Genomic DNA, 25,800 nt, shown 5'->3' with positions numbered 1-25,800 from the left:
ACAGAACCAGACTCACGGACATAGTAAATAATCTTATGGTTACTGGGGGAAAAGAGGTGGGAAGGGATAAATTTGGGAGTTTGATTTTTGTAAATATTAGCCACTATTTATAAAAGTAGATTGAAAAAAAAACACAAATGTCTCCTGTACAGCACAGGGAACTACATTCAATACCTTGTAGTAACTTTTAATGAAAAAGAACATGAAAATGAATAAAAGTATACATATATGCATGACTGGGACAGTGTGCTGTACACCAGAAATTGACACGTTGTAACTGACTATATTTCAATTTAAAAAGAAAAATTAGTAACCCAGAGTGTCTGTTGTCTCTTTTACCCAACAGAGAATAAATTACGAAAAACAATTAATCCTTTAAAAGAGATCATCAAATAAATCAGAGTATAAAACTAAACCCCACACATTGCTGCCAGCAATGGGAAATAACTTATTTGGAATTTTTTTTTAAGAAGGAAAAACACAAAGTTAGTAGAGAGTAATACTAGTATTAGGGAAATAAAGAGTCAGCATTAAAATCCTATTACCTCTTTGAAATCAACTCTGGGAGCTAAGGAAAGATGTTCCTGGACATAAACTGCCCCCAAGTTGCCTTCCTCTGATGAGGAAGCTAACCTGGCTATGGTAGATACATCCATTAGGCATCTCAATGGAAGATGTCTGAAACTGCTAAAAGCTAGTTTTCAGAAGAAGATAAAATCACGACTCACTTGCAGATTTAAAAAAAATGAACATATGTTAAAGATTTGATGTTTCTCATATGAGACAATCAGGTAGATAGTATAAACTGTTCAAAGGAAAATAAAATAAAAACAGACACATTTACACGGAATAGCAAAAAATGGCAACTGTTTTTACCACAGTGGGAAAGGAAGTCAATGGAAACTCTAGTGGAAAAGAGAGTTTGCCTATTAATCATTTACCTACAATTTACAAAGAGGTGTAAGAGAATGAACGAGACTAGAATTGGAAAGATCAGAACGGCGTGCTGTAATCCGTGCATACTTCTGCACTGAAGTACAAGCTTACACATATTATTTTTTTTTAGATCCTCTACTACTCATTGAGGTCTGAGGAACAGTAACTGTTACTCCCATTGTATAGATGACGGTCAGAGGAAGTAAGGTGAGATCCCATGAAATATAAGGCAGACAATTTACATTCACATATTCAAACACAAGGATTAATGCTTTGTGTCCCTTTGTACTAGGTGTTAAGCACTTTGGAGGATATAAGAGAAGTGAAAACCCCCAACTGATTAACTTTTTAAGTTTAAATAATGTAAGTTATACAGATGTGCAAGAGAATATATAAAATAATTGTCAAATACTGTGAAGGGGCTCAGAGAAAGACATGATCACTTAAAATCGGGGAGAGGAGGGATAAATTAGGAATTTGGGATGAACTACTTCGCTACTACATATAAAATAGATAAACAACAAGGACCTGCTATATAGCGCCGGGAACTACTCTGAATATCTTGTAATATCTTAAAATGGTAAAGAATCTGGAAAAGGATTTAAATGCATATGTATAACTGAATCACTTTGCTGTACACTTGAAACTAACACAACATTGTAAATCAACTATACTTCAATTTAAAAAATCTAAATGTACTTTTATCTAAGAAGTGTAATTCAGCCTAGCATATTTAACTTATTTAATGCATTTAATTTTATAACAGAAATAGAAAACCAACACAATGTGTTCGTATATATGCATATACCATTTTTACTTTCAACATCTGTCTAATTTCTGTTCTTAGCCCTAGCACTTATCTCATCAAATAAGAGGGACATTTGACTGCAACTAACCAGAAATAAGGCTGCATATTAAGTTATTTCCATGAACAGCAGCAACCTCCAGTTTCTGACTGAAACATCTTCAGTTTGCCCTTAAGTCAGTTCCTTCTATACTAGGTCACCCGATAATAGGGGCTGTTTGACCTAGAGGTCACTGAACCTGGCATCAACCAGAAAACAATCTTTGAAGAGGAAGAAACTGTAATCTGAAGAAAAACCTTAAAACAGGGATGGTGCAAGATGGCAAGGTCAACTTGAATTGTCAGTAAGCTAACCTTGTCTCTAACTGTCCTTCTATAAAAATGGGATCTACGCGTCTTTGTTCTAGAAGCAAGATTGTTTCCCATGCTTCTTTCAGATTTTTGTATTCAGGTGTTTAGAGGTAATCATCACAAAGAGGGGACGCAAAGGAAGTAAACGGAGAGAGAATTGCAAGAAACATTTAAAGAAGCCTCAAAGTAAAGAGAATACACTTAAAACTTAATGTAAGCTGAATGAGAGTGAGTGACAAGTTGGTCCAGCAAATGCTAAGGCGAACGTGTCCGAGACCAACTGAGGTCTCGTACATTGGAAATAGTACTTGTTTCTCTCTTTACATTTCTCATCTCTAATTCCTCTGTCTTCCTTCATTGTCTGCAGACTTTCTCTTTACGGTTTCAATACGGCTGTCGATACCTCCTAGGGCCATATGCTTCCTTGTTTCTTGTTCAGAAAAAATTGTCACGTTCACTCTATTTGAAGTAGCTTAGATGAGGAGCACCCCTCTACACCATCTGTCATGGTCATTGTGATGGAATATCTTTTTTTTTTAATTTTTTAAACATTTTTTATTGATTTATAATCATTTTACAATGTTGTGTCAAATTCCAGTGTAGAGCACAATTTTTCAGTTATACATGAATATACATATATTCATTGTCACATTTTTTTCTCTGTGAGTTACCATAAGATCTTGTGTATATTTCCCTGTGCTATACAGTATAATCTTGTTTATCTATTCTATAGTTTTGAAATCCCGTCTATCCCTCCCCGCTCTCCGCCCCTTTGGCAACCACAAGGTTGTACTCTATGTCTATGAGTCTATTTCTGTTTTGTATTTATGCTTGGTTTTTTTGTTTTTTGTTTTTTGGTTTTTTTTTTAGATCCCACATATGAGCAATCTCATATGGTATTTTTCTTTCTCTTTCTGGTTTACTTCACCCCAATGTTCATAGCAGCACTGTTTACAATAGCCAAGACATGGAAACAGCCTAAATGTCCATCAACGGATGACTGGATAAAGAAGACGTGGTATATTTATACAATGGAATACTACTCAGCCATAAAAATGACAACATAATGCCCTTCGCAGCAACATGGATGCTCCTGGAGAATGTCATTCTAAGTGTGATGGAATATCTTGATACATTAAGGTAACAATGGTCAATTCTGGAGCTGGAAGTTGGGTAAATCCCATCCAAAGTTGTAGTGCAAAGATGAAATGAGTATGGTTTTCCATAGAAAATATCAGTCTTATTTCTTGGGTGGAGACACATTGGATGCTGAGCAGGTAAGAACCATGGGCATCCCCTAAGGTGGATTCAGAGAGCACTGACCGAGTAGAATACTCTCTTTCTCAGCATCAGAAGCCATGAGCATTAGTCCTGATGCTTGGGAGCTCATGTAAATATCATCCAATCTCTGTTTCCCCATCTGTCAAATGGAAATAAAGTTATACCTCATATGGGAGGAAACAATTTGAAAATCTTTTTTTTAATAAAGTGTCTATTTCTATGCAAATTATTCAGTGATTGCATTCTTTCGTTTTCTCTCTTTTCTCAGTTTTAAGTAAGAAGACTGTGCTTGTATTAGCATTGACAGATTTAGCAAACAAAAATAAAATTATTTTGCCTGTCAACTCTACTTGTATGCATGACTCTTAAAATATGTCAGAGAAGATCTGAATGACCTGAAATGACCCTACCACCTGAGATAGAGAATCTCTACCCTTCCTGGCTCTTCTGCCAATAAAACCCAGACTTTTCTCTTGGATGAATCTTAGACAGTTAGCGGACTCAAGTGTGAGCTCAAGCTTTGACCATTTTGATAATTTATTAAAATAAGATTTATTATATTCTTACAAGCTTCCCAAGACTTTCTGACTAGAGAACACTTAGTAAAGAGGCATTCTTTTCAATTGCCTCAAAACAGACAATGCTACACTTATAGGCTGCCATGATGCACACTCTCTTTTTGTTTGCTTATACATTCTTATCTCTAACTGTCCTGATAATCCTTTAAAATCAATTGTATGAATCACCAAATGAGTCTGATTTCCCAAACTGACCACTGGCTTACCCTACAGCTCTGCAGTGATGACATTTTAGGGCGAGAAGAGTCATTCTGTCCTTTTCAAATGGACAAGGGAGGAATGAGCTGCAGTGCATCCACTGGAAACTACACTGATTCTCCTTACAAGCAATTCACCTCCTTAAGCACCTTCTTAAGCTGCTGAGGGTGATTCACACTATTAAGAAGAGAACACAACATAACCTACTGGAGCTGCATCAGGGGAACATGTTAGCTAAATACAAGTAATAGCTCTGCAGAGGTAAGTTCTGATAGGTCAGAAAAGGAGTTGCCAAGGCAAGGGTGCAGAGTCAGCCATTAGTCTAGAGAAGCCTCTCTCTTTGCAGCTGCCTGATTCTTAGATCTAGTTTGCCAGGATACCCCAGCCCTGAGAAGATGACTTAGTCTTGAAGTCTTGAGGATTGCCAGGTCATGGATTGTACCTTCTCAGACTAAGGGATCAATAGGTGAATACATCAACTTCAATTAAAGACTTTGGCATAATAGCTGAGGCATAGAAAAAAAAAAAGAAGTTTTCCATCATTTAAACCCCAGATCATAAACATTTCTGAGTTTTCTCTTTCTTAAAACAATAGTCCAGCAATGGAGCAGACCTATGGAGGGATATACACACAATTGCTCTCTATATATACATATATATGCACTAATATAAATATAAATGCACTAAGATGTACACAATTATAATTAGTCATAGGAGTAGAAAAATATAGCTGGACAGAATTTTTAAAATCATCTATTTCAAGACTTTTTTAAATTTTTAGTTAAGGAAAATCAGGGCTAAAGAGAAAATTTTTCTCCCAGAAAGTAACATAAGTTTGAACAGTTTTCCTATCTTTTAACCTAGTTTACAAAGTTGCTTCCAAATTTTATTATCTTAAGTGGGAAATATTTTAGTATTTTGACCTACAAGTGAAAAATACTTGGAGAAAATATACATTGTTTTATTATTTTAAGATATATATTTAAAAACACTCAAAAAAGAAAATACACCATACAATGCATTTTCTTAACTTACGTAGTTTTTTTTTTTTTTTTTTGTGGTGGAAAATAGGAAAAATGTCATTTCTTATTTATATGTAGATAAAGTCTCTTTAGAAGGAATCAAAAGTTCTAACTCTTTAGTAGGCATCAGAGTCACCTTGAAACTTGATCAGACAGAAAGCTTGGACAAACCCATAGAGTTCCTGATTTTTGGAAGGTCTGGAGTAGAACCCAAGAATTTCCATTTCTAACAGGTTTCCGGGGGAAGCTCATAGCACCATTTTGGATATCACACATTGAGAACCAGATTTCTGACACAACATGTAAAATCCTAACCCAAGAGCGAGGAAATCTGGATTACAGTTCTGGCTCAGACAATATCCAGGGATGTGATTTCAAGAAAATGAATTGTAATTTTTCACCAATATTTTTTCAACTATGAGAAAAAACATTAAGTCAACTCAGTCTAATATCCTGGGATTGGAGTTTTTCCAACTTAGTCTATGGCTAGGCTTAAACTCTTTCCTGAAAATCAACTCATGCCTTTTCATCAATTCATGTGCTTGAAACCTCACCTGATCTAAGAAGATTGTTGCTGTGGGCTTCACTTACTCTGATGTAGGTGTCGGTGCTCAACCATGTCCTCTTAGAGGGCAGATGGCTGCCGAGCCCTGACAATCTGCCCTCAAGGCTGTTTCCTGGCCACGAGAGCATTCTCAGTACAAGCACAGGACACGCTGAAGGGTGAGTGCTTCAGACTCTGCCTTCAAATGACTGAGAAGAGTGGGTACCAGGGATGTAATATACAATATAGTAAATATAATTAGCTCTTCTCTATGTTATGTATAAAACTTGTTAAGGGAGTAAATCCTAAGACTTCTCATCACAAGGAAAACTATTTTTCTATTTATTTAATTTTGTACCTATGTGAGGTAATGGATAAGCGCTCAATGTATTGTAATAATCATTCCACGATGTATGAAAGCCATTATGTTTTACAGCTTAAACTTACATAATGCTGTGTGTCAATTGTATCTCAATAAAACTGAAGAAAAAAAAAGCAAGCTTTATATAGGAGAGTGGCACCATACTGAGGAAAATCTAATTCATTAAACATTATTAAATGCATGTTTCACCTTTAACCATAAAGTGTTCATGTACAGTGTGCTCGTTTGGAGACTTTGATTGCTTTATTTCACTTTTTAACTCCAACTGTAATAAGAACACCCTTATAATTAGAGCTGGAAGGGACCCTAGGTTTATATTTAATACAACCATTCTCTAGGAATGAAATTAACTCCTGGGAAGGGAATTTGTGATGCAACTGGGAAAAGAAGCCTGGTGTCCTAATTTCTAAGGCACTGTCCTCTCTGAGCTTCTAGAGAGTACACTAAAAAACCATTCAATTTAATCCTCACTAATAACCAGAACCATTTATATAAGAGAGCATATATTATGAACACCTAGAATTCCTTAAACTTAAAAAGTGCTATCTGGGCTCATTTCAAAAAGGTAACTACTTGAGTACAGAATGGTAGTGCTATGCCTTCTGGGCTGAATTCATAGAATTTAAGGAAAGAAAAGACTGAAACACTGAAGTTGTTGATAAAAATGTTGAGACGAGGAACTGTAATTATAGGTAATATTAGCCTTGAGCTATCTAGCTTCATGTGGATAAGAGGAAGAGGAAAATAAAGAAAAGGTATGCCAAGCTGTAGTTTATATTAAGAGAAACATTGGCTACATTTGAATAGTTTAAGGTTGGTCAGGAGGTTTCATTGTTCACAATCCATTTTATAATTGATATGTTAATATTAAGTTTAAGGGCAAAATCCCATTATAAATTTTGTTCAGAAATGTGTAAGATATATCTGATAAAAATGAATATTGTCTCAAGTCCACAATAATTTCCCCAAATATCTCAAAACAATAAAGAAATACACATTATAGACAAAGGAGAAAATTTTTCAAGCACTCCATCAAAGAGGGAATGAAGAGGAGATAAAATGGCAAACCCTCTGATAACTAGTGAGCTAAATACACATAGGAAAACAATGAGAGATGTTAATTTTTATTAGTGTAAAACTTACATACAGCAAACTCTCAGATCTTAAGTGTGCAGTCTGACAAATACGTATTAAGACTCAGAAGATTTTTAACCCCATGGAATGCCCTCTTGTGCTCATTCCCAGTCAACCTCATCACCGAAGCAGCAACTGACCTGATTTCTAGTATCAGAGGTCACTTTTCTTTTTTTTTTTTGAGGATGGTTATACACATTATTTACTGCTATGCCCAGCTTCTATGACTCAGATAATATTTTTGTGTACACACTATTGATATATAAGTGGTCTTTCTTTTTCACTGCTGAGTAGTATTCCATTGAATTAATACACCAAACAGATTTTTTTTAATCCATTCTCCTATTTATGTTCTTTCCTATTCCAGGCTAGTATGAGTGAAGCTGCTATAAACATCCTTATACAAGGATATGATGAACCCACATTTTAATGTCTATTGGATAAATATCTAGAAATGGAAAAGCTGGACAAATCCACTAATTATGAATATTAATTTAACAGACAAATCTCATGTATCCTATAAAACAGCAAAGAAGAAAACATGCCTGAGTTTTCTGAGGTTTGGGTAGTCAGAATGGTTACTCACTCTAGTGTAATGTCTGTTCCGATATTTCTTTTTGTATGTGTTAATATATGTATTTAAATATTGATAAATAAGTAAATAAAAATAATCACCAATTTTAAAGTGAGTACATCTAAAATATTTAAACAGTCCAATCAAGGAAAAACTTGGGTGGGTAGCTAAATATATTATGTCAATTGACAGCATGGAGGAAAAGTGCTTTGAGGCTAAATTTAATATCAAAATCCATGTAGGCCAGAATTCTGACAGCATTACCAAGGAACTTACCAATATCCTACAGAAATCTACTAAAATGCAAACACGTCCAGTTAGAGTCCCCGGGCTGCCCTGCTAACTGCCTTTCCAGTGCTCACTCTGAATGCCTTCAGCATGTATTTTCTGCTGCAAACTGGGCTGTCTTCTTTGTGCCCTCATGCTGCCTCCTCAACCCTGCCCATTCTCTTCCCTTTCTTGGGATGTCCTCCTCTCTCCCTTCATATATCCTGGCATCCGTCTCCATTCAATCCTGTTCTGTTTGCATCACTGGGTGAGGCGGGATTTTAGCAGTTTGAGTACAATTCTTAAGAACCATTGTGGCTCCGATAAAATCATGTCAAGCGAATTGACAGTTATTTAGAACTCTTCCACATTTTTTTTTATTTTTTATTTATTTATTTTTTTAGTTTGGCTTGCAATCTATTTTAAGGCTGTGAACACACACTCATGTCACCACTAAACGTAATTCTAAGGGCATAATATTCTCATCTCATTGGGTTCTTATACTTAGATATCCTTTACTATTAGAGTAATTAGGTAAAGCAATGCTTGCCTCCAATTAAGTTATTTCCTGTTTTGAAAGTGGTCTCATTTTATTATTCTAGAATGGGGAAGAAAAGTAAATATCCCCTTCTTTGCTTCCTCTATGTTTTCATGGTTTATGATCTGGTCCTGTTAGTCTTCACATCCACGTGCCTAATTTGGGTCTTCTAAAAGTAGTTATCCTTTAGTAAGTGAAACCCTCAAATCCTGATTTTTTGGGGTGATTGACAATTACTATTCTGAGTCTTCTATTTTTATAACTCTCTTCTAAGTCAACGACCAAACTAATGTTTGGTAAAAAATAGTGCATGAGATTAGAGATCAAGAGAATCAAATCCCTGTTTGTTTTTGTTTTTTTGTTTTTGTTTTTGTTTTTGTTTTTGTTTTTGCCACCAGTGTCACTTCTTGGGGCTTTAAATTTTTTTATCTATGTATTGAAATGTTTTTTCAAAATGTGTAGATACTGACAGGCATATGTAGAATAGATAAAGAAGATGATACTGTATAACACAGGGAAATATACACAAGATCTTGTGGTAGCTCACGGTGAAAAAAAAAATGTGACAATGAATATATGTATGTTCATGTCTAACTGAAATATTGTGCTCTACACTAGAATTTGACACAACATTGTAAAATGACTATAACTCCATAAAAAATGTTAAAAAAAATCAAATCAAAAGAAAAAAAAGAAAGAAATGTTTGCATTCAATATCGAGTATTCCCAATACTATAACATTCTGATTAACTATATATGAATTATATGTAAAGACAATTATAGCAAATATGTTGATCAAGGGAAAACTGAATATAGGATTTTCTTGCTGTTGTTGATAACAAACGTCCTGTGAAAGGTGATGTGTGTTATTTATAAAACACCAAACCTAAGCTTACTTTGGGTCAGTATCATCCATCATACAGTATTTAAAAGAAAGACTAGACATTTGTTTTTTTGTGTTTTAAGTTGTTATAAGGGTAATGAGATGTTAATAATAATAATGGAGATAATTCCTCAGGTATGGGCTCTGTGACAAATGAGCTGGTATCAAATGAAGAGTTGTTAGCAAAGCTATGCTTGAGACACCTCGACTGAAAAGTAGAGCTCACTTTGTCTTGACGTGTTGTTCCTGAAATACGATGGTCACAAGATTGGGACGATCTAATCCTCCAGTCAAGAGATAATTTGTATACATCAACACGTTCTTATGTGTTCAGATTTTCCTTAGAAACATATGCAGTCACAGTTGTGGCCAAAGTTTCAGGATCCCGCCTGTGTGATTGGCTTTCAGCAGTATACGTGCATTCACCCAATTTTCTACCTGGTATTTTGAGTATGTAAAAATCATGTGCAATCAGAAGCCTAATTTTTGATTTCCTCTTTCCCATTTCCCATGTCAACAAATGGCTAGATGAATTGTTCAGTTAAATTAACAGAGGGGAAAATAAAAGTTACCCGCAGGCGGCTTGGTACAACTCAGATTAACTGACAAGCCTTCCCCTTTCTTCCTGGTAGTGGCCCATCTTGCTTGTACACACAGGCGTTTGCTTTCTCTTTCCCTGTTAGCAGTGGTAAGTCTCTTGACTGGAGACATCGCTCTTGTCTGCATCACCGTGGTGATGGATTAAGCAGAAGGCAAATAAACCTGGAAACCGATGACCTGCTTTTTCTACGTACATTTTTAATTCTGAGTGTTCACTATGAATCTGTCTGTTCTGGTTTCTTCGAATGACGCTCACTTGGCTGCATGTAGAAATTAGAAGGAGCAAGGTCAGGAGATAGAAAATGAAGAATCTTCCAGCCAATTAATAAACCCTGGGTTTTGAAAAGCTTGCACTGAGATGAAACCGCACCTAAAGGGAAGGAAAGAAGGAAAGAAAGAAAGAGAGAAAGAAAGAGAAAGAAAGAAAGAAAGAAAGAAAGAAAGAAAGAAAGAAAGAAAGAAAGAAAGAAAGAAAGAAAGAAAGAAAGAAAGAAAGAAAGAAAGAAAGAAAGAAAGAAAGAAAGGAAGGAAGGAAGGAAGGAAGGAAGGGAGGGAGAGAGAAGGAAGGGAGAGAGAAGGAAGGAAGGAAGGAAGGAAGGAAGGAAGGAAGGAAGGAAGGAAGGAAGGAAGGAAGATAGGAAGGCAGGGGAAAAAATCCAGTAAGAAACTATGTATCTTGTTATAACAAATCTGCGTTGATTTACTGCAGCCCTTGTAATCAAGGGCTGCGTGACTTTTGGCTTTGCTATCCATTTATAAAAAAATCTCAGCAATTAACATTAGATGAGCTTTAGGACAAATAATAAAAGGAACAGTTTGAAAAAGCACATGATTACAAGTGAAAGGTCTGCCAAGCTATCACGGACCATCTCCGAGGAATCATCAGGCCCGGTGGGCTAGTTGGCTCAGCAGGTACTTTACTCGTGGTGAAAGGCAGGATTGTCCATGTTTATTTTTCCTTCTGACTTGAAAGGTTGGAGCAGCAGAGATGCCCAGCATGTGTTGTAACGGGAACTGAGTCCGTCTCCTAATGTAAAGCAGCACACCTGGATTTAGATCATGAGGATGGATGCCACTCATAATCACAGTTGAAGAAACTTTCAAGTCATCCAAGGCTTTGCCTTTTTTTCTGTTTTATGGATGATTTTTAACGACAAAGATAGCTTATTGCCAATTTGCGATATAATTACCACCTTCTACTTTTTGTTTTGTTTTGTTTATGATTAGTCAAAAATGAGTTTAGAGAAGTTCATTAGGCTTTGGTAATGAGTTCAATCTCGGTGTCACACATTTGGGTCACACATTTCAATTTCTCATTCCATCAATTGCAGACAAATTCTGCCACGTTTAAATAGCCTTATTAAAAATCTTATTTTTTTTATTTTCAATGTTTTCAGATGTATTGCTTATTGTTTTCAAGGCAGTAAACTTGTCTATAAATTGGAGTTATATTTTTAACGGCATACATATTAAATATTTATATCTTCTTGGTCATTTGAAACTCTTCTCATGATAAAGTAATGATCTCAGTCACCAGTGTATTTTATTCTGTGTGGTCTACTTTGTCTGACATGTCATATTCGACTCTCAACCTTTTTGTATGTTATGGTTCGTGTGTATCCTTTATAAATAGCATTTGCTTTTTTTTATTCTGGCATGAATGTGATTGTCTTTTACCTGTGTTGTCTTTTATATTTAATACAATGTAGTTTTACATCCATGATCCTGTTTTGTGATATTTAGCCATTCCATGTATGGTATGTACTCTATCTTTTATGGCTAAATCTGGAAAAAAAAATTAGTAACACACATAACTTACCAAAGTAAAAAATTAATAAAATCTTTCTGTTCTTCTTGGATTATCATTACCTATGAATAAACTATTTACACCTATGAGATTCATGTCTCATGACATTATGTCTGGCATTCTATTTCTATTTAAAAATATACAATAGACATTATTATGAATGATTTAATGTAGGCAATATCTATTTATATTTGTCCACATGTATACTATTTTCATTGCTTTTTACATCACTGATAAAATATTGCTGAAATTTTTATCAAGAATCACATTATCTCTGGAATCCATCCTTTAACAGCCCTTTAATAAGTATTTCTGGTGATTAATCCTCTCGGCTTTTGATTTGAAGCGCCTTGATTTTCTCTTCGATCCTTACAGGTATTTTCATTTCATGTGGCATCAATGTGCGTTCGATTCCTTTTGGTATTTTGGAGCTACCATTCCATGGTTTTTTGGCTTTACTTGTAGCATTTGTGAAGACAGCTGTCAGTCTATCTGCCCTCTTGTAAAGGAAACCTGTGTTTTATTTGCTAGCTGACTTTGGTTTTCCTCTGTATTTCCTTTTCAACGATTTCTCTACGATGTCTCCTGGCATGAATTTCTATTTGATTTATCTTGCTTAGGGCTGAATCTGTGGACTGGTTTATTATCAGGTCTAAGGAATCCTTAGCCAGTATCTCTCTGTATGTTCCCTCTACCCAGGCCACTCTCCACTATTCTTGGGCTCATTCTGTTGTCTGAAAGCATGTTCCCTCTCTTGAGTTTTCTGTTTGCTTTTCCCTTGTGTTTCAGCATGAACAGTATCTCTTCATCTATGTTACTAATTCTCAGCTGGGACACATCATGTCTACTGTTCAGCATTTCCATGGAGCTTTTAATTGGCTTCATTGTATTTTACATTTCTGTAGTCCTATTCTGTTTTCTTCAAATGTGCTCTCATAAACTTTCTTTCATCCTGCAGGTCTTGTCAGCTTGTTTTTTTATTTCTTTAAACATAGTAAACATTGCCACTCTGTAATCTGTGTTAAGCATTTTCCGTATCCGAAATGTGAGTAGGTATCTTTCTGCGATCTGCATTTTTCGCTCGTTACTCACATTGTTTTGTTCTTTTGAGTGATGTGTTATTTTTAACTGCATGCTAGACACCTTCTTCAATTAGCTTTTTGGTCATTAACTATTTTTCTGGTACATTTCATTGTTTTTCCAAAGGAGTTTATTTTGAACCTATCTCACCATTACCAGTTAGGGAATTCTTATCCACATTTCCTTTTAAAATTTATTTCATACATTTCAGCCAATAAGAAAAAAAAAATAACACAGGGGGAAATATACTTTAGAATATAATTTATCTTATCTCTTTTTTATGATATTTCTTTAAACTTAGTAAATATATTTATTTTACAAATTGTGTTGATTGCCTTAAAAGGAATTTGTCTGAAACTCTATTTAAATATGGGCAAAAATGTATAAATAATATTTTATATTTCATTTACATTATTTGACAAACTTTGAAAGCCAAGTATCTGATACTGATGAGAAAACATATAATATGAACATTGCGTAGCAATTGATTGAAACTTGTAAAGCATTCTTAATAACGTAGGCAACTATCCAGGAGATGATCTTTAGTTTTAGAATATAGCATATAACATTGTTTAAAGAGTATAATCTAAATTTTGCATGATGCATAGAGAAGTTGTGATGGGAAAGACGAAGAATGCTGCTTTCTATCCAACTTGGGGAAATTTCCAAAATTTCTAATCAGAATATGTATTAGTCATGGGGGGAGGGTAGAGCTCAGTGGTAGAGCACATGCTTAGCATGCAGAAGGTCCTGGGTTCAATCCCCAGTACCTCCGTTGAAAAAGAGAGAGAGAGAGAAGTCTCTGATAAATAAAGTAAAACCAAATTACAGTATCTGTGTGCTCATTTCCTCTGGCTTCACATAGCAAGGGTGTTTTCTTTTTTTATCTTTTGTCTAACAGTTCCAATCTGAAGATTTCTTTTAGGGGGCAGCAGCCATACAAAAGAAAACAAGAACAAATAGCAATGACAGCAGAAGCAATTCAGAAAAAACAGAACAGTTACTGAGACCAGTCTTCTCTCTGTCACCTGTCGGCACCAGGCCACCTGTCTTCAGCCTCAGCTGATTCTCACTGCAGTCTTCCTCCAAAGCATGGATTCCCAGATCCTGCCTGCTTCCCCTGGCATCTGGGGAGCCCAGTGCACTTTGCGCCGCAGCCTCCTCAGCATGAGCCTCCCTCGTACAGACTTCTCGTCTGTATCCCTCTTGGTTGAGTGTCCTTCCTTTCATCATCTGTGCAAACATGTTTAAGAGTCAGAGCCCATAGGAAAGCTTTCTGGGCCACAGAGCTGGCTTCTTTCAAAAGCTATTTGACTTCCTCAATTCATTCTTGTCACTTTTTGAGTTTCCCATCCTTTAAATATTTGTAGAACAACTGTTCATGGGCTAAAAATGATCTTTTCTTCTTTCCTCCAAATGTATTAAATCCAGTGCTCCCCTAAAATAAACTTCTAACCAAACCCCAAGTTCTTGTTTTTATTTTTTCCTCTATTACGAAATCCAGGGCTGCACTCTGTGTAAGATGCATATTATTTCTACAAAGCTACGGGTTCTTCCTCGTTGGTGAGAATTGGGTCCAGAAAAGGATGATTCTCAGTGCCGTTGTCATCCACCAAACATTAATGCTGTCAGTAGGGCGAGTCAAAACGAGCTTCTCAGCAGATGTCAGGATAAAGGAACAAGGCTGTCATTCCAAAGGTTTCGGGACAACCTGTCCAAGATGGACAGAGTATATCCTTTTTTTTGGGTTATCTAAAATTCCAATATTATCTCTGTTCTTCCCCTTCACAAATGAAGACAGATTCCTCAAGCTTTCCCTCCTCCTCCTGCTTCCCATAGTGTTTCAACAGTTAAATATAAAATTGTGGGCTTTTGTGTAAGACAGCCTAATTTAAAAATCATTTCTCTATAGTATCAATATCCCAGAGCTGGGACTTTTCATTTCTCGAGGATATCTTAAATATCACCACATACCTGTCTATATGCGCAGCCAGACAGGATTATGTACAAATACTGCCATGCACACAGTCTTTTCTCATTAATTTAATTGGCCTACAGTTATCTAGTCTCCCACAGGGAAACAAAAAAGCGTGAAACCCTTCACCATTTGTATTTTAAGAGGAGGGGGAAGAATGCTTTATTTGGAATATTGCAACTTTTATTTGATGAAAGTTACTATTAACATATTTTCATAATCTTCTCAGCCTAGCAACAGCAGGAGTAAAAGGTGTGAGGGCCATGTAATATTCATGAAATTAAGACGACTTGAGTTGAAAGGGAGTTCCATTAGAGAGACCAAGTGTGACAATATGACACATATTTGCATATTTTACACTTTAAATCTTTTCAGCACATCCAAGTTGATATATGGATGTAAACATGCATTGCCAGTTTTTAGCATATTATAAGCCCTCAAGACTTTGCATGCATTTTAATATGTTTCATTATTGCTGTAGATTTTAATTTCCAAACTGCACAGCTTTGATGGAAGGAAGCTGGAAGTCGAGGCATCTGGCCTCTGCCCCAGGCAAGCACAGTCTTTTCCTTGAATATTTTGGGCAGAAACCAAGCTATTTATTTGTGGGGCAGTGGGGGGAAATTAAAAAAAAAAAAAAGGTGCTGCCCAGAAGCACGCTTTGTTTGGTACACATACTAATTAAGTGTTAACTTAACCATCCTGGCAGGAAAGCGAAAGCATTCAACTGATTCCACTGTAGATGTGCCAAATGAGACAAGTTGTACGGAGCTTTTATAATCCCTTTCTCCCTCCTCTCAGCCAGTTTCAGCTCCTACACTTTGAAAGTGGAGATTATTGAAAGCAGTTGAAAAAAAAAAAGAGTTTGAAACTGTGTTTGTTCTTCAGAACAACTGAAACTGTTTTTTAGAGGTCGATTTTATTTTCTGGACGGCGTTGTCTCTTGCTAGTAGAGGAAAAGTTCTTCGCATAGACTTACGAAGACATATTTGGCCAAAAGAACATGGCACCTCAATGATTTTCTTAGAGATTTTATCTTTTTTTCCCCCTGTTTCACAAAGCTTTATATTTCAATAAAGAAGCGTGGCTTATTTTGCACATTGTTGCCTAAGAGGAGTTCCAATTAGTTAAAAATCAGAAAAAAAATTATGGAAAGTTGCCTTTTAGTTTATTGTCATGACCTTTCATGAAGATGGATGACCTTTAAAGATGGTTCCTAATGATCATATCAGAATTTATTTTTATTGATATTGAACCAACATGCTTCACTTATTAGCTTCTCTCAAGGGTTCAATATTTTAATTTTCAGTGCAGATTAAGCCAATGAGTTCAAGGGGCACTCTAGTTATGCATCCCTTCATAAATGGTGAAAATACATAGTGATTATCAACCATTCAGGAAATATTGGGATGTTCTGCACATACAAAATGCCATAAGAAGCATTCTATTGCTGCTCCAAAGGAGTTTTTAAACAAGTGAGAGAAAGGTAACACTTAGGTTTTTGAAAACGTATTTTATCGTCATAAGAACACAGACATTCATTTGCAAATGAAACAAATAAACAAGAAAAAATAGCTCTTTGGTTTTCCCTCATCATTCTTTCCTTCCTAAAACTTTATATATGACTATAAAATAACCAGAATAATGCTCCAAGAACTGCCTGTGCATACGTCCTATAGTGCCATCGGACACACTGGAAACTCTCCTTTCATTTTCACGTCAATGTAGAATTTGTCAAAAATGTTCCCAGGAGTCAGAACACTAGAGGGTCAATATGGTTGTCTCCAGTGCTCCCCTCAGTGCATAACATGATGCTGGCTTAATGACGCACAGGTCTGGCCATGCTGCCTAGCACAACGGAGGCTTCTAGCCACTGCTCTGATTCTCTTAGCTGTGCCATTTTTCAGATCCCCGAAGGTGAGCTGTCTTGTGGATAGAACCACAAGTTCATGGCCCTATTTTCTGAGCCAATGTTGACAGAGACTGAAAGTTTATACTGATGGAACTTGGTAGTTGTAATACCAAATATTTGCAGAACCTGCTAGGATAAGGACGAGCTTTGGACTTTATGATGGTCTTCTACTGAAATACATGATCTGTCCTTCCACTTAGTCATGCTTAATTCCTACATCTTTCTCTTCTCCTTTTACCTACCTAGTGAAAACAAAAGACAAACAACAACTGTAAAAACAAACCCAAAATCAGACTCTCAGCCTGCGGTCCTACATGGCAGTCAACTTGGACTGCATTCTATTTACCTATCTAGTCCCTGCAAGATCTTTCCCCAGTGGGCTGGATTTCTCTCATGGCCCCAGGCACTGGCGGGGAATCTGACGTGAATGAATGGCTCTCCCACAGCAAGATGGAATTCTGCCTAATTACAATAAACGTCGCTCTGCTGGACTCCGCTCTGCCCAACCATTGGACTTTTTCTTTTTCTTTTTTTTTTTTTTTGCACTTCCATGTTTATTATAGTTCACAAGAGTCAAGATATGGAAACAAGCTAAGTGTCCATCAATGCATGAACACATAAACACACACACACACACACACACACACACACACACTCAACTCAGCCTTAGGGAAGAAGGAAACCCTGCCATCTGCGACAACGTGGATGGGCCTGGAGGACAGCATGCTAAGTGAGGCACATCAAATAGACCTCCTTATACTGGTGCGCATGGACCAGCGGCTGAGCTGGGTGCTTCCTGCGGAAACTCTGACTTGGAGAACACTAGCTTCTTTTTCAGAGCCAATCTCTTCTGTCAGCTTAGTTCCCCTGGTTCTTCTCTGTCCCAGCCTTCCCGTCCTCACCACAGCACCTCCAGTTCTGCACTGGCCCATCCCAGAGTCAACACTTCTGCCGACTCACCTTGATGCAACCCCACGTGGAGCTCTGCTCTGAGGGCTAAACAGGCTTTCCGGGTGTGTCTGCCGTCACCGTGTGCCGTGTGAAATCACATTTGTCATAAATGGATAGAGAACGTTTGTTGATTTATCATCTTTGAATATTTGATCAAATGAGTTAACGCACTTACTAATTCGCAGACTATCAAGTTCTTTGGAAAGTCTCCCAGTCCTTTAGGTGAATCAGACAGTGACACAAACAGTAAAACCCCCCTCGTTTGTGTTCTGCCGTTCTTTTGTGGTGTAACATCTTGTCTGCCTGATTCTTTATTTCTGCTTTGACTCTTACATGACATTTAATCAAAAACCACAATCAGTAAACTAATTTAACAAGGGTACATAGCTCACACTGAACCTTTTTATCTTAGAATGGAAACTGCGATCGCAAAAGAATAAAAAGAAATGTGATATGTCATGACAATACTAGTGGCTTGCGTTGAATGTTTACTACGAGTCCAGCACCTCCCCTGAACGGCATGCCTTCTTCCTCGAGACAGCTTTATGAGGTAGGTTCACTTATTTGTAGCCCCATTTTCAGAGGAGAAAACTGAGATTTAGGGAGGCTAAATATGCCTAATGTCAGACAGCCAGGGCACAGAAGCACATTGCTTTAGATTATCCATCAGACCACAGGGCTTGTAAACTTATGTTTGTAGCACCCTGCCTGCCAATCACAGATTTTTTTTTTTTAATTCCTCTTTCAATTCAAGGGCTGTAGAAAGAGGACATCTTGCTTCAGTAGTCTGAATCGGGGAAAGAGTAGAGATTTAGTGTCCTTCATACAAGCTCTCCTCCTTCTATCCCTGACAAAGTCCAGATGCTAGGTAAAATGTTTTAAATATTCCACTTCATGACTTCATTAAATATGGATGTATTTCTTGTTGTCAAGGACTTCTATATTCTTAACTATGTCCCCTCCCCTGATGCCTAAGTCAGTTCTCTGTTTCCTAGTATTTCCAGCATCCACCTGCCACTTCTATCAGACAGGTGCTTTCCATTATCATGTTGATATCATTTCCTCATGCTTTTCTTCTTACGGTTCCCCATGATGAAAAGCTCTGTGCGGCTTTCTTGAACCCCAGCCAAACTCAATCCTTTGCTGCTGGTTTATAGATCAGAGTTACTCTTCTCTTACAGAATTTTATTATCTTTGCCTTTATGCAGTCCCATATTTATTCATTCAGCTGTTAATTGTTGGTCATTTGCTTAATGCCAGGGACTGATCTAGCCTCAGACAGTAAGAAATGAATGCGTCTAATTGAGCCCGCCTCTTATTGAACTACAACAGAGACGAGACAAGAAGAAACATTTATAATAAATTGATGACTGTTATGACAGAGGGCAGAACACAAGAGAAATTCGACATAATGGTGCCAGCCTTTCCAGAGATGAAGACAACAAGTGAAGCATGGCAGGGGTGGGGTGGGACTGGAACGCTGGGGAGGAGCAGAACGGGAGTTAGTGATCTCAGACCGTACATCCTTCTGTTGAGTGAGCAAAGTCCTGTGAGTCAAGCTGGGGCCAGAGAAGCAAGTACCTAAAGCCATGATGAGGAGCCCAGTCTCCTTCTTAAGAGTCAGGGCAGGTAATCAGATAACTTTAAACAGGATGGTTTTCAACAGGCAGGTTGCGGTTGTGTGTGAACTTGAGGACATTGTAGTGTTTGGCATTTAGAGAGACCACTCTGGCTCACTTGTGTGGAATGTGCTGGCAAAGGGTGTGGTTGGAAGCCAGGCAACCAGTCATCAAACTATCATTTTATTCCAGGTAGAAGTAGATAGTGGCTTCAGCAGGATGATGACGAATGGGCCAGAGAAAAGTGGACGCATTCCAGAGATGTTTGGAGGTAGAAACCATAGGACTTGGCAATTGATTGGAGATCAAAAAAGGGAAGGAATTAAGGATTCCCCCAGGTCTCTGAGTCTGGGACCTGGATGAATGGAAGCAGAATGGAAACAAGTAAGGAAGTGAAAATCATAAATATGAGTGGTACTTCAACAGCTATGACTGTGTAATGTTCCTTATTGTCGCATCTCCAGTGGAACCATGCCTTTTCCATCCAAGCAGACTATAAACCCCTGAGTCTAGAAACTGTTTAGTTTTACTTCTTCTGCATCTCCCAAATAGCTCAGTATTAAGCTCAACATTTAATAAGGGGTCAATAAAGGCTTTTCAATCATTTGCTTGATCAGTGCTGATAGGTAAGACGTCAGGTTTTGACTCAGAAGCATCATTTGGGATATATTTTCCCCAATTATAAAATAACCATTGAACTCTACCTGTGCTTTACTTTTATACACCTGCTCTCAGAATGGAATTTCTAACATCTGCTTTATAGAAGACACACGCTTACACAGTGACGGTGAAGAAGGAAGAAAAAAATCAGTTTTCAGAACCTGGGAAGATGACGGTATATTAAAAGTATTCCTGTGAAATTGGGGGAGGTAGAAAAAATAACCAGGCCGGCCAAGCTTCTTTCTGTGTGGAAATTCAGCCAGCCATCACGGCTCCAGTCCCCTGGGTTTGTACTTTTTCACTCTCCGTGACTATCTATCACTGCCTGTAAAACTCCTCCACTAAAAGATCTTAAAGTTCACAGTAAAGCAATGCAATTATTCTGAGTCATTCCTTCTTACCTTTTAACCTAATCTTCAGAGGTGCCGGGACTGAAGAAGCACCGCTCCTGCCCAAAATGAGCCTAATCTTGTCTCTGAAAATAGCGCTTCCTTGCCAAGAAGAACTTTCTCCTTTTGAACGGCTGCGATGATGAGAAAAAGAAGCCAGGCTTCGTTAATGGCCCCAGGCATGGTGGGCACTAAGTCACAGCGCCCTTCCTCTCTGCAGAGAATAGTGCTGTCTACTTACTAACGCTTTTTCTTCTTCTTTTTTTTTTTTTCCTTTTTATCCTTACATTGGCTGTTGGCAGAAAGCTTTGAAATAGCTCGCTACTGATTTCTAATTCAATGAGCTAAAGGGGTGAGGTAGAGGGCAATGAAGATTCAGATTTAACTGTAATTTTATGCAATGCCTACTATGTGGCAGGTGCTGGGAGGCGTCTGCATGACGATCCTCAGAGTCGGGCATCGTGAACCCGGTTTAGTAGCTCAGAGAGGGTCCACTCAGATATTGTAAGCAAATCATCAAAGCTAGGGAATCTGAACCCAGATCTTTAGATTCCAAATGCATTGATCATTCCACAGCCTTTACTTTTTTTCCAGTTTGTTGAGATATAATTGACATATAACATTGTTAGAGCAGACAGATAGCTAGATATGAGCAGAGAAAGGATGATGTGGGCCAAACAGCAGGGATTGGGCAAACAAGAAGGGGCACAGACCAAATGCAGGAAGCCATACATCATGTGAACAGTGGGAGGGAGTCCTTGGGCATGCAGAGAAAAGCAGAAACTTCTGGACCACGCATTTTGGGGTGACAAATGTCCTGGAGGCACGCAAAGAAAGGTTGAAAAAGACAGGAATCCCCAGCGTCCAAATGTAACCTTTTGCTCATTATGCCCTCATTACAATAAAATTCGCCTTGCAGATTAGAAGTACCCATCATGCACCAACACCATGAACTTCTGATCCAGACTAAACAAGGACAAAAATCCCTTCTGCCCTGGGGAAGGTGAAGCTGGGGTGAAAATCAGGGAATACAGCCCCAAACCCTTCCCTCCCCAATGAATATTCTACCCATTCATTTTTACACCCTATGTAACCAGCTTGCCAGAGAAACTCAGGGCAGCTGCTCACCTGAGTCTGCCCGCTCTCCCCTTAAGAGTGTATTATATACCCTTTAATAAATCCCTACTTTACTTTCTTGACCTCCGTGTCTCTGAATTCTTTCTGTGACAAGACAAGAACCTAACTGACGGCAACAACATTGCATTAGTCAAAGGTGTCAGTTTGTTTACAGTAGAGGGTTAATAAATGAGAGGGTGGTGAGAAACTACAGAGACAGGACCCACTGGCTCCACCTGCTTTTCCCCCAGTGCCCTTAACATCTGACTGCCAGCAAATGAGTTTACCCCCAGTACTTTCCCCCAAGTGAAGCCACTGAGAAGAAACAGCATCTTTTTCTACTTCTCAACTTCCAGGAAGCCCCATGCATTCACCCAGCCACTGCTCAGGGGGCAATGGAAGGTACCATGATGCTCCTGCTATTGGCTGATTCTCATCCCTCCAGGTGTGCTGCATCCATTGCCTCTTACCTTCTTGGCTGAACTCTCTCTCCCTACCATCTCTTCTCTCCCCTGCAGCTCCCGATTTTCTACAGATCCTACCAATCAGCCCTTATATTTGCTCAAGTCTCTCCCAACTTGGGGGGAAGAAAACACAAACACAGTCTCTTTTATCCTCAATCTCACTAGAGCTTCACACGTTACTCCCACACCCGCTCACAGGCAACATACTACTTTGCTGGATTAGAAAATTTAAATCAACTATTACGAGTCCAGCGTTTGGCATTTAGTAAATGCACAGTAAGTTTGACCAGCACCTCTTCACAGGTGCTCTTCTACGTTGCATCTCAGTCCTTATCTGCATCAGATCTGCTTTTGGGATTCAGCATTGTAAATCCCATTTTGTTCTTCTCTTGTCTTCCTTGTCTCTCGCGATATCCCCTAGGTTGGTTTTCCTCCCTTTCTCTGCCTGCTCTTTCTCAGAGCCCATGTGTTAAATGTTAGGAACCGTTGCTATTCTGACTTATGCCCTCTTCTTGACTCACCCTTTTCTCGCTTCCTCATTCCTGTCATCTTATTACTATGATGAACGATTTGACAATGACTCCCAAGTCATTTTTTACCCCACAATATGCATCTCCAAGTTCATACTCCTTATATCTATTTTGATAACTCAGAATCACTTCCAACTCAGCACTGTAATTTATAAATTTGCTCAGGATAGGAGAAGGGTAAGTTACTATTCCAGAAAAGAGTGAATATTGGCATATTCGAGATTAGCAACAATGGGGATGAGGATAAATGGGCAGATTCTAAAGTTATTTAGCAGGTAACAGTGTGAGGATTTGACGGCTGATTGTGTGTAAGACTGGAGGCAAGAATTTCAAATTAGTCAAGTAGATCTGTTGCCTTAAGTTTGAAGGAGAGGAGACAGTAAACACAGTCATAGACGAAGCTAAAGAGATGGGTATGAGTCAAGAAGCAAAGACTCTTACATGCATTCTGCCCTTATCCTAGCCACAATGGAGAGTAGGGAGCTATTGGAGAGTTTTAGACAAAGGCAATATATAATCAGATACGTCTGACAGGGAGCTTACTCTGACTACTTTGTGGACTTACCATACAGCTGGGTAAACAAAATAGACAAAAATATGAAAAAATAACAAGAATCACTAATGATTAAATAGTGCCAACGTGATTAATGCAAGCAATAAATGTGGCTAAAGATTAGAGGAGGGGAATTCTTTTAGATTGCTAAGGAAGGCTTCATAGGGAAATAAAAATTGAAATTTGAGTTAAGACTTGGATGATGCATTAAATCGAAGTAGGGGAAAAAATTAGAACTTTTCACGAAGACAGAATTGATGTGGATATGAGCTACAAACAAAAGCTGAAACCCAGCAGGATTTTTTTGGTGGGACATTGGACTGACCAGCCTGCCTGGTACAGGGGATTCATGTGGAGGGAAAACATGAGAAAAGGCAGAGATGACAGCATTCATGGGCTTCACTGAACTCAAAATTACCCGGATTTTTTCCTAAGCAATTGGAAGCCACTTCAGGGTCAAGAATTGGGAACTTAGATCTTTTTTTTAAAAAAAATCTGTACTTCAGGACAGTAAACAGGGTGAAAGGAAAGCTTGTAGTTAAGGCTAGAGGGATTAGAGACAGAAAAACAAATCTTGAGGGTGTTTATAGGGTCTGAGGTCATGATATATTAAACTAGTTAGCTTCAAAGGAAATGGAATGAAATTGTTGGAAGTGAGAGTATCAAGGAAGAAAAAGCATTGGAACCTTTAGAACATGAGAGAAACGTTACATGCATTGATCTAGTTATCCAATATCTATTCAGGATGTAAGGAGGAAATAAATTTGGCTCTGGTAAGATACAACTTAGTGTCTCTCTTAGGGGAGGGTTTGCATTCTTCAAAGGGACTTAGGGTAGCTTCTATTTGCAAGTTTCCTTCTAATCTTACATCAGAGTCTTTATCTTACTCCTATCTTGCATGAAAATTTAGGAGGAACTATTCAAAGATGACTTTATAATTGGAAATAAATCCATAATTCCTGTCTGATAGCTGTTAGGAGCCTTGTATAGGAAATGCTACCAAGGACAACAAACAAGGGAGAAACTTTACTATTGTGATGGTAGAAATGGGAAAGTGTGGAAAAAGAGGCGGGTAGACAATAGGGAAAAATTCTGCTTCAAGAATGATATGTAAGTAGGACTTAGTATCTTCCACTAAGCAGCCACAATTGTTTTAAGGGCAGCAGGCAATCTGACTGAAAAGGATGACTTCTAAGAGTAGTTATTGCAGATAATCAGGAGCTGCCTGCCAGCTGATGCTAACTGAGACAGTGTGCAATTTGATACATAACCTCTGGATAAACCTACAGTATGTTGGATCACAGATTAAGAAATAGGAACTCAGATCTTAGGTATTTCTCATTGAAGGAATAAGCCAAGAACTAGCAGGAAGAATGGCAACAACTAGGGAAAGTCCAGAAGAAATAGATGCATCGGGACTCACAGTTTTGGGTACAAGCCTAATAAATGTCTAATAAAGAACAGATAAGTCAGATAGGCTACATCCTGAATTTTCTTTAATAGATTTGCCTAATTTTCTTTATGCATCTGTGAATAGTGGTAATAGTAATGGGTACTGTAGGTCTGAATTCAGCATTGTTGACAAGACTCAGCAAATACTCAAAGCTTCAGAAAATTGCAGGCTATCCAGAGAATGCAGAACTCTCCTTCGGGCTATGAACCTTTAATGAGAATGTACAGAAAAAAAAGTGGTAGAGAAACCAAAACTGAAAAAAAAAAAAAATTTCTTCTTGATCAGAATTCAAACTGCCGTCATGCCACAGAACCCCAGCATGACAGTGTAATCAATAAAGACGTCCCTCTTAAGGAAACAATGCCATTGTCCTCAATCACTTACAGTGCAAACAATCCTAAAAGAGCAATAAGGTGAATTCTTAACACCTTGGGAGAATAAATAGCCATTTCCTGCCCTCTAAAGTAGTCTTGAGGAATCACAAGAATCAGAATTCAGAACAGTAGTACAAGTAGGGAAAATAGCATATAAAGAGGAAGTGATAAGACATGGGAAATGAACTCCACACTTTTACCCAGGGCTAATTCTGGAGTCCTTTCTTTCAAAATGATCAGTTAAGAAGAAAGTTTATCCAACTAATGGTGCTGGGACAACTGGAAATCTGCATGCAAAAAATAAATAAATAAATTTAGACAAAAGCTGTGTACTCTTTGTAAAAATTAACTCAAACTGGATCACAGACCTAAATGTGAAGTGTAAAACAGTAAGACTCCTGGAAGATAACACAGGAGATGATCTAGACAACTTTGGTATGGAAATGACTACTTAGATACTTTGCCAAGGGCACACTCCATGAAAGGAAGACTCAATAAGCCAGACTTCCATTAAAACGAAAAAAAAAAATCTGCTCTGCAAAAGACACTGTCAGGAGAATGAGAAGACAAGCCAAAGACTGGGAGAAAATATTTGCAAAAGACTCATCTGATAGAGAAATGGTGTCTAAAACATACAAAGAATTCTTAAAACTCAATATTAAGAGGTCAAAGAACAAATTAACAAATAAGCTAAAGACCTTAACAGACATCTCACCAAAGAACATATACACATAGCCAACAAGCATATGAAAAGATACCCCAAGTCATATGTCAGTCAGAGAAACGCAAATTAAGACAACAAGACATCACTACACACCTGCTGG

Source organism: Camelus bactrianus, chromosome 24 (assembly GCF_048773025.1).
Source record: "Camelus bactrianus isolate YW-2024 breed Bactrian camel chromosome 24, ASM4877302v1, whole genome shotgun sequence".
NCBI classification, from domain to species: Eukaryota; Metazoa; Chordata; class Mammalia; order Artiodactyla; family Camelidae; genus Camelus; species Camelus bactrianus.
This window is presented reverse-complemented; position numbering follows the sequence as displayed.